The following is a 10,395-nucleotide window of genomic DNA, read 5'->3' as shown; positions in this document are numbered from 1 at the left end:
CAAGGGACGGCAGGCCTGGAGTGTCACATGTCCTCGGGCTTGTGCTGTGTGCCTGTGGGTCGTGGCTGCTGCTAGCAAGCCTCGCCCTCTCCGTGTGGCAGTGCCCTGGCCATGGCCCTGCCTGTGTGGAACGGGGGTTCTCCCCACGCCGGAGCCGCCTCCCTGGCGACAGAAGGGCTGAGTCCAAGGGCGGTTCATGGGCTGAGCCACGGACCAGATTGGGAGGAAGAAGCGAGCAGAGCAACACGGGCTTGTACGATGGTCCCTTATTTTGAGTTGTTTTTAGCATTTTATGCAATGTTTGGATTTGACAAAATTATTTGTCCCATTAATGTTCAATTTTCAAGCACTTAGAGTTGCAACAAAGGCTGGTTTGGGCTGGCTTTAGAAGTTGCCAGGTATTAGTTATACATTTTAAACATACTTATTTTCTTTTGAATCCTTGAGGTTTGTAAAACTGAGGGGTAGCTGTCCTGAAACTAAGATTTCTGGTAACTAAGACCCCTTCCCGTTTAGAGTACTCGGCATTTTTCTCGCTGCTCTCTCGGTCCTGTGGTACGTGGTTTCCGATCTTCTCCGTCTTATATTTTAAATTCTGATACAGAGAGTGATGCTCCGTGCCAGCTGCTGAGTCTTGAGCGAGGCCCTGGATGCCACGGGTGTCTTCAGACCCTCACGCACTCTTGCCTCTGCCTTGGATGCACCACTTTGCCCACGTCTCCTCCTCACGCACACCTGGGCAGCACCTGGACAGTCTCTCAGGCCCTGGTCAGAGAAAGCACGTGTCCTCTGTTCCCTCGGTGCGCTTGTCACCCGTTTCCTTTACTCCCTGATCATTGTGGACACATAGCACCGATACTCTAGCAGATGTTTTCCAGAGGTTTGGGGTGCACCTGCACCACAGGACACCTGGCCCTTGCCTGCAGCATGGGGGCCTGGGGAACATCTCTGCCACTTTGCACTGAGGGCTGGGGTGGGCCTGCTGCCTGCCCTGCTGGTTAGAAGCCCTGCAAGACAAGGAGGAGCTGGGACCCTCCGAGGAGTAGTGGAGCGTCACCACTACTGGCACTAGCACCATGACGTGACCTTTGAACTGGGCACCTTGAAACATTGGTGGCTGGGGAGAGGGTATCTGCCCAGGACTGCCAGATGCACAGTTCAAGCAGAGGGTTTTTGGAAAAGGAAGGGTGTCGCCCAGCAGGGCAGCGTCACACAGAGTGGGCACAGGGTTGGGGGTGCAGCCGCAGGGAGCGGGCCTTGGGCTTGCCCTCTGAAGCCACCTTGGTGGGAGCCCTGGATGGTGACCTACTGGGTGGTTACTAGGAGTATTCTCCACCTGCTGTGCTGGGTGGGGGGGCTGCTGCGTAAAGGAAGTCATGCTCGTAGAGCGGTTAGCCTTGTCGTGGGCTGACACTCATTGTAACACCTGCACTCAGCCTGGGGTCCCAGACCCTGGTTGTACGTGGAAGAGGAGGGAGGGAGACGAGAGAGTGCCTTGGGTGCTCGCTCAGCCTCTGAGGAATCGCTGTCCTGCTTCCTTCTCCAGATCCGCCTCCAGAGTGGAGGGCTGGGAAACCCACTGGGGAACCCCTTCTTCCTGTCCTGGCGGTGGCCTGAGAACTGGGACTGCGCTGGCCCTGGAGGGGACGCTGGTGTATCATCGACATGGAATTGCGCGGAGCCCACAGAGAACCCGGTTAGTGCCCTGACATGCGGGGCAGTTCTGTTTTCATGATTATGAAGTAGCGACTCAGTGCTGCGCCGGGGGTGGGCTCCTGCTTCCGCTTCAGGGCCCTCGTGCTGCTGGGCAGCTCTGTGTTGAAATGTCACAAATTATCCTGACATTCATTATAACCGCGTGCTGTTCAGATAGTACCAGAAGTAATCATTCATGAATTAAATTTTGAATGCGAATAATGAATTTGCTCTTGTAGTATTTGATGATCCAGTTAATGAGAGGGGTGCATCATGTAAATAGATACAAATATTTAAACATATAGCTGATTTGACACACTTTTATTATTGGTAAAAATAATAAAAAAAATAGAATATGCCATTACATTGAGGACGTTGATGACAAACTGGGGAATGAAGATCATTAAAGGAACATTTATATTATTAAAATGTGACTAGTCACTGAGAAAATGTGAAATGCTGTAAATCCTACACTCACAGTGAAGAAGAATATTCCCAAACGTGACAGGTCTAAAACTTAGATGACATTTTCAAAAATTATATATCAGTAACTGAAAAACCATTTTAACTAATTATTCTAGAGTAAAATTATTTAACTCCATAGATACTTTAAAAAGTTCTGATACGAAGAGATGGTATCAAAAACTGTACCATTAAACCAACATTAGGAAAACATGTTGTGAAGATGCGCCAGGCTCTGTGATCCTTCCCAGTGGCCGCATGATGGGGGTCAAACTGGCGACCAGGTACCCATACCCATCCTGGGGTCTGTGTTGTTGGTGAGGAGCCCAAACAATATGAAGCTGGGGGTGTGTATACATATGGTTCCTCTTTCCTCTCTCCAGGAGGGGAGAGTCCTCAGAAGTCCTCATGGCTCCTGGGTCTCAAACCCTTCTGGAAGGTAAGCCCAGACCTCAGGAGAGGCGAGTCCATTTATCCAGTAACTTGTAAGGCCTGTCCTTTGTCCCAGGTCCCAGTAAAATTCTTTCAGAAAACTCTAACCATGCAAACATATAAAAATACTTTCTCTACAGCCTCCTGCCTCCTGCCTGCTTGCTGGGCATGACTTACCAAAGAACAAGAGGGCAAGCAGTGAGCAGAATAGCAGAGACAAAGGTCAGGGCCGGGGAGTGGCAGGGCTGCACGTTACAGGCCAGGATGGGCTGTCCCACAGCTCCACCACCTTGCAGTCATTAACGACTTTCTTGACATATAATTCAAACTCTGGACAATTTACCCATGTCAAGTGTACAATTCAATAGTTTTCAGTAGATTCACAGACTTGTGTCACCACCACCACAATTTTTTTTTGAAAGAGAACCTTTTATTCCTTTTATATACAGAAAATTCAACAGCGTCCACTCAGCCCAGTTGGGTGGCCAGTTTTTTAGCCTTTGCTTTTTCCATGGTGGCGATGCAAGCCACCCACTTCGGACCTGGGACATAGCCTCCCCAGTGGTGGCGGATCTCCTTATATCTGTCATTGTCATTGGTCCTGAGGGCTTCCACCAGCTTAGCCAGGCCTCCCTTGTCTTCCGAGTTCACCTGTGTGAAGGCAACCATGGGGAGGTCCTCCTGTGGACCAGACACCCCAGCCTGGCTTCCCCTTGAGAGTGCAGTGGGGAACCCCATCGTACGACACAGGACAGCCCGCTCAGTGGGATCCACGTCCTGTGCGATCACTACCAGCCGAGCCTTCTTGTTTTCCACCAAGGTGGTGACAGTGGACAGCTCAAAGGACAAGGAGCCTCTTAGTGGTGACATCCCCTTTGCCCTCAGCTTTCTTCTCAGCCCCAGCCAATGACCTCTGCATCTTCTCTTTCTTTGCCTCTGGTCTGCATCTGTGGTCTGGTGGAACCAGGTGAGTCACTGTGTGGTGGTCCAAGGCCTGGGCAAACTGGTTAATCGTGGGAGGCACTTTTGGACGTTTAAAGAGAATAGCCCTTTGCCACAGCAGCCGGATGTAGTGTGGCCATTTGACAAGGCAGGTGAGGTCCCTTTGGGCTGGATGTCCTGTCTGATGCCAACATTTTTCTCACACAGGGGATTGACCACCTTCTTGGCCTCCTGCTTCTTCACAACAGCAGGGGCTGAGGCCACCTTCTTCCCCTTTGCCTTCTTCCTTTCTGCATCCTGGCTTGCTGGAGGAGAGAGACCACAATCAATTTTGAAAGATTACCATCACCCAAAAAGACACCCTGTCCCCATTAGCAATCCCTCCTCACCCCCTCCCCAGACAACCGCTCCTTGTCTCTATAGAACTGCGGGTCCTGGACATTTCTTATAGATGGAGTTATATAATACGTTATAATCTATCGCCTCTTGTGACTGGCCTCTTTCACTGAGCACCAGGTTTTCACGGTTCCCCCGTGTTGTAGCAGGTGTCAGTACCTTGTTTCTTTTTAATGCCAAATAATATTCTGATTAGATATACTGTATTTGAGGTATCAGTAAGCTGGTGAAGATTGGGTGTTTCCACTTTTTGCTGTTATGAATGATGCGGCTGAGAGCATTCCTGTGCAAGTTTTTGTGTGAATATAGGTTTTTTTCTTTTCTTGGGTGCATAAGTGGGAGTGGGATTTCTGGGTCCTGTGATGACCATGTTTAGTTAGTACTTTGAGGAATTGCTAAACTGCATTCCACAGCAGGTGCATCATTTTGCATCTGCACCAGCTACGGACGAGGCTTCCAGTTTCTGCACAGCCTCCCCAGTGCTTGTTATTAGCTCTTTTTTTGAATACAGCCATTCTGGTGGGTGTGAAGTGGTACCACATTGTGGTTTTGATTTGCATTTGGAGTATATTTTATGTGCACTTGAGAAAAATGTGTGTTTTGCTGTTGTTAGGTGGAGTGTCCTACAGATGGTTATTAGGTCTAATTGTTTAATAGTGTTGCCCAAGGTTTCTATTTCCTTATGGATCTCATTCTTAGTTGTTTTATCCTTTATTGGGGATGGAGGTATTGAAATCTCCAACTATTGTCGAATTAACTCTTTCTTCCTTTAATTCTGTCATTTTTTTTGCTGCTTCATTTTGGAACTCTGTTTTTAGGTGCAGATTCTCCTTGTCATATCTTCCTGATTGGAGACCTTTTTAACATCAAATGTCCCTTTTGTCCTTAGCAATTTTGTTTTATTTATTTTTAAAGATTTTATTTATTTATTCATGAGAGACACACAGAGAGAGGCAGGAGACACAGGCAGAGGGAGGAGCAGGCTCCCTGCAAGGAGTCTGATGTGGGACTCGATCCCAGGACCTCGGGATCACAGCCCGAGCCAAAGACAGATGCTCAACCACTGAGCCACTGAGGTGTGCCTGTTTTGTTTTGTTTTAAAGCCATTTTGCCTGATGTTTGTATAGCCATTCTGGCTCTTATGGTGGCTGTTTGCATGCTGGTGTTCCTTTCAACGTGCTTGCATCTTACAATCTGAAGTTTGTGTCCTGTAGGTGGCAATAGGTGGATTTTTTGATGTTTTCCGGATGCTGGGAAAGATTGTCAAGTGACTGATCTTTCAGATTGTCAAGTGACTGATCATTCACATTCTCTCCAAAAGCTATAAATTATGGTAAAAGACCAAGAAAAAATTATAGTCTGGTAACCTCTACGTTTTGACTATATTGTTTGATCCATTCACATTTAGTGTTATTATTGAAATAGTTTAGATTTATGTTGGCAGCTTTAATTTTTGTTTAGTATATGTCTCATATCTTTTTTCTCCTTTCCTTAACTGCTTTCTTTTGCAATAAGTATTTTCTAGTGTAATATTTTTACCTCCTTACTTTTTCACTATATTTTCCCAATTTTATTGAGGATAATGTAATTTTAAGGTGTGCAGCATAATGGTTTGACGTATCTACATATTGTGAAGTAGTCACAGCAGGTTCAGCTAACATCCATCTTCTCCCATAGATACAATAAAAGGAAAAGAACAAAGACTTCTCCCTATGATGAGAACTCTTCCGTTTTACTCTCCACAACTTTTCTGTGTGTCCTCACTGTATTTTTAAAGTGCTCTCTTAGTGGTTGCTCTAGGGCTCATGGTGTACTTCTTAACTGATCGGAACCTGCTTAGGTCTACACTAAATGATTTCTACTAAGGATGGAAACGTCTCTCCTAGAGAGCTCTATTTCCTCTCCTCTTATTTTTGTGCTATTATTGTTACACTTATTACCTCTCTACCTGTTACAAACACAAGAACGATCTGTTATAATTCTTACTTTATATAATTTGGGACCTTTTGAAGTAGCTGAAACTATAAAGTGAGGGAGGGAGGTAGGAGAAGAGGCAGGGGAAGGAAGGGAAATCAGGAAAGTGAACTGTGCCTCACCCTGAGCTTTTTCTAGAGGGTGTTGGTGACCTCCCACCTCACAGCTCTTCAGAGAATACAGCCCACCTTTCTCTGCTTCTCCTGGCCAGCAGCGAACCCTGAGGGCATCCCTTTCTTTGGCCAGCTCACCTGTTCCAGGGCGGACCTGGGTGTGGTGGTGTTGGAGGGGACTCGAGCACTCCTGGGTTGGTCTTGCACTTTGCTGAAGCGGCCACATGCGGGGCTGCTGAGGTTCGTGCGGACCAGGTGACTCCAGTTGGATCCCAGTAGGGTTTAGGGACCGACCGTTCACAGTGGTCCGTGATCTCCCAGGAGACTGTGACAGCATGCTGGGGACAGTCCCAAGGATGACGCCCAGGCCTGTGGAGGCTGGCCCTTGTGGCTCCCTACACGTCGGCACTTATTCCCACGGAAACAATAGATGTCAATCTGTCTACCTAAGGGTGATGTCCTGACATGTAATTCCTTCAAAACCGGAGCTTGACTTCTTTTCTTTGCTTGTACTCTGCACCAAGGGAGAGGGCTTTGGTCTATAGTCAAGATAAATCAGAGTAAATGAACATTTTAATGGTTTCACTGACCCATCCATTGCCTTGAGACGAAATAATAATTATTTTTAAAAAATACTTACTTGAGAAAGGGAGAGGGAGCGAGAGAGTGAGAGCGCATGAGTGGTGAGAGGGGCAGAGGGAGAGGGAGAAGCAGACTCCCCAGTGAGTGAGGATGGATCCCAGGACCCCAGGATCATACCTGAGCTGAAGGTGGATGCTTAACTGACAGCCCCCCAGGTGCCCCCAAACCAAATAATTATTTAGTGAAATTTATATATTTCCTAGAAAGTGACCAAAAGATTCTGAATGTGAAGTGCTAAGTCTACATAGGTGTTGAAATAAGCCTCAGGAAAAATAACTGGCCAAGTTTTGCCCATGAAAATATGTGTTTTAGGTGAAATAGCAAATCAACATAATGAGTGTGAGGGAATGCTGGTGGGAGGTGGAAGTGGTCCCGTTTGGAAGAAGGAATCCTGGCTCACAGAATAACGGGGTCCGGGACCTGCTGGGCCTCCAGCTCTCAGCGTGCCTACTTCTCCGGACCCTGCCTCTCCCGTCAACTGGGGGTGCTGGTCCCTCGGCTGTGTGTCTCCATCCTGGGAGGTAGAGTCCAGGGCGTTCAGGGTGTCCTGTGGGCTGTGGACGGGACCGGAGCCCCATTTGTCCTTCCTGTAACATATAACCAAGCTGTAAAGATTTAAAACTAAGAATTCTCCCTTGCTTCTTTGGGGGAAGCTACTGCACAAAATGCACCCACCCTAACCTTCTAGGGCTTTCAGGGCTGTTTCTGAGGTGCACCTGAATCCAGCCTCGGCTGAGGCAGTGGTCGGCCTGCTGCCTACGGGGTGTGACCACCTGTGAGAGAAAACACTACTGGTAAAGAGGACCAGTGGGACTCCGCGATCCACTGGACATGTTGATGCTCGAGACAGGTGGCTGGGTGCTCCTCGGGGCAGGGGAGGGGGGAACGGGTGTCATCGTGCTCAAAGTCAGAGTGGTAACTAAAAGTATTTAATGTGTTGAGAGCACCACCCACGCAAAAAAAAAAAAAAACCCAAAAAACAAAAACAACAACAAAGAAAACCCCAAAAATCAACAACAAAAACCCTGCCTAGAACTACTTGTTTTTCTATTCATATTTAGGTATTTAACTAACTCTGTCTACATGATGTGCCCAGTGATGGCAATAAGCAAAATTACGCCATTTACTGAGCTTGCGTGTTCAAGTCATATCCCTGGGAGAGCAGGGGTTGTCTAACTAGAGCTATTCTCATTTCTTTCTTTTTTTTTTTTTTTTTTAAAACAAAACCCTAATTGCCATGGATGTATAAAAACATTCGGCAGCGTATGCCCTAAGAAGCAGCAGAGAAACTTGAAATGTTTTTCCCAGGGAGCATATACATTGAGGGCTCAGAAAACCTAGAAATAGTGTTTAACTGACCAACTTTATAAGAACAAAAGTAAGTATTCAGTTGGCCCATTGTGGGCAAGGAAAGGTGGAGAGAAGAGGGGCAGAGATGAGGCCTAGAGCAGGTGCAGGAGGAAGGCAGAGCCTGGTGAGGAGCGCAGGGCAGTGGCAGGAGGGGACCTGAACACTGCATGGTGAGTCAGGGGCTTCCCAGGTGAGAGGCAGGTGAGCCGCTTGGTGCTCTGTGCTGCTGGCCTCAGGGCCACTCTTACCTGGTGGGCCGAGGGATGACGTGCCCAGGTGGATCCAGCGTGCGCCGTCCTTGCGGGTAGCTGCAGACACAGTACCGTCATCTCCCCAGGGACTTGGTCCAGGACACCGAGTCCAGCAGGTTCTCTCCAGCCCTGAGAACCCTGGACTCTGGAGGCGGGTGGGGGGGCATACATGGGTATGCTTAACAGGCTGTTTTGGCAGGTGGCGTCTGCTCCCCAACCGAAGTGATCCTCAGAAACTGAGTTGATGAAGATCTTCAGAATTCTCAGGGGGTTACCTGTGCATTGAAAAAGGAGTTGTGCATCTTTAGTCCTGAGGGATGCATTAATACCTCACTATTACTGACAGCCTGTGTGTGAGACCAAACACGCAGCCTTCCCCAGGTCTCACTGCCTGGACTCCTGCTGCTTGCCCATCGAGTGTGGCGTAAGATGCAGCATCTGTCCTCGGTTTTAGCCATGATGACATGATGACTGCACACGTCTCTTCATAGAGCCTCCCTCCTCCCTAACCATGTGGGCTCTAGAAAGCACTAGAAATATAGGCCACCTAAGAGTGGCCTCTGCATATCAGAGTAGGAAAGTTTGCAGAATATTATCTTGCTATTTCTTTCCAGAGTAGCTGAATTTTCCACTGTGGTTTGGCCTCTGTGGTTTCAGAAGTGCTGTGTGTGCTGCGCGTGTGCGATTATGTAATAGCCGCCCTGCTGCCCAGGGCCCTGTCCTCGGTTGGCTGCGCTCTGGGAGGTGAGCCCTGCTCACATGGGTGCTCTCACTGCCTGAGTGTCCTCTCTACATGAAAGCATCAGAAGCTGCAACACGGAAAATGTATTTACAAATGTAGGTTAATTAATCTTAATGAGCATCCAGATTTTTAACTTTTTTCTTCAGTGATTTAGGACTTCTCATTAATCCAGGATCCTCACGCTCAATGTCAATTATTGTCTAATGCTGCAGGGCTGTAGGGAAAGCACTACGTCGGAGTGTGGCCGCTTCCAGCTATTATTTTGTTGGTGGCCTCTGGAGTCACCCTAAAAGGCTGTAGAGAATGGTGGGACCAGCAGAGGGGGCAGCCTGGGCCCTTGAGTGGCTGTGTGGAGCAGATGCACCTCCCCCTGAAGTTCTCCTGGGTTAAGTCACAGATGTTTTTTGTTTTTGTGAGTGCACTGTGGAGCAGCAGGGGGTGAGGGGAGGGGAGGGGCTGAGGGAGAGAGAGTCCCAAGCAGGCTCTAGCCCACTGCAGAGTCTGATGCAGGGCTTAATCCCACCACCCTGAGATCAGGACCTGAGCTGAAATCAAAAGTTGGTCTCTAGATGGACTGAGCCACCCAGGTGCTCCAAGCCACAGAGGTTTTGAAGTTGACTCTTCCAGCAGCTATTATAACCTACACCCGAGCTAACATAAATTTTCATTTTATGAGAATTGTAAAATGTGTGTACCCACTCATTCCTTAAAAGTCACATTCATTCATTCGTGCTTTCAGTACCATGAGACACCTGTCCTGTGCTAGGTATTTTATAAAAATAAATCCCTCTATGAAGTTGTTTTCTTGTTTGCTTTACTCCTAAAGGAGATGGATAAAAAGAAATTCCAATATTCGTGAGGGTCGATCAAATATAAGTTTTCCTGAATTGCTTGAAGAGGTAAAAATACCACATTGGCAGGAAATAATAAAAATAAGGTGGAGGGTGGTCAGGGATGGCAATAACTACCTGTGAAATATTACATTTTTGTGTTCCTTTTCCCACATCACTGAGACTAGTTCTTGCTCACCCAAAGTGATAATCATACTAAGAACCCGAATGGGACTTTTTCTTTTGTCATAACAAAATTAATTTACTTTAAAAACCATAATGCAGGTCAAAGAGATGTATTGGAAAGTCATAGCAAACACTGTAGTAAAGTGGGCAGCATTAGAACAGCATCAGAAGCATTTCACCAGATAGAACACTATTTGCACTAACATACAAACTGTGCGTGATTAGCTGTAACAGGTTTGCCAGGCTTGCTCATACAGAATGTACACAAACCCACATACCTATGCCAGAAAGGACGCAGGAATACCTAAATAAATAGATACATCATGTGTTTGGATAAGAACATTCGGAGAAGGACAAACATTATATGGTCTCATTCATTT

The 10,395-nt window shown here is 47.4% G+C and overlaps 1 long non-coding RNA gene across 1 annotated transcript; it reads right to left on the bottom strand.

Annotated features, from left to right (window-relative positions):
• Positions 1 to 1,999: 1,999 nt before the first annotated feature.
• LOC140595654 (uncharacterized) lies at positions 2,000 to 8,925 on the bottom strand. The gene is made up of 3 exons (XR_011997434.1): positions 8,255 to 8,925; positions 6,153 to 6,553; positions 2,000 to 3,836 (listed from the first exon to the last, which is right to left on the bottom strand). It is a non-coding gene; the product is annotated as an uncharacterized lncRNA (long non-coding RNA).
• Positions 8,926 to 10,395: the final 1,470 nt, after the last annotated feature.

The sequence above is a fragment of the Vulpes vulpes genome, chromosome 1 (assembly GCF_048418805.1).
Source record: "Vulpes vulpes isolate BD-2025 chromosome 1, VulVul3, whole genome shotgun sequence".
Taxonomy (NCBI): domain Eukaryota; kingdom Metazoa; phylum Chordata; class Mammalia; order Carnivora; family Canidae; genus Vulpes; species Vulpes vulpes.
Note: the sequence above shows the minus strand (reverse complement) of the source record. Positions and strands in the feature narration are given on the sequence as shown.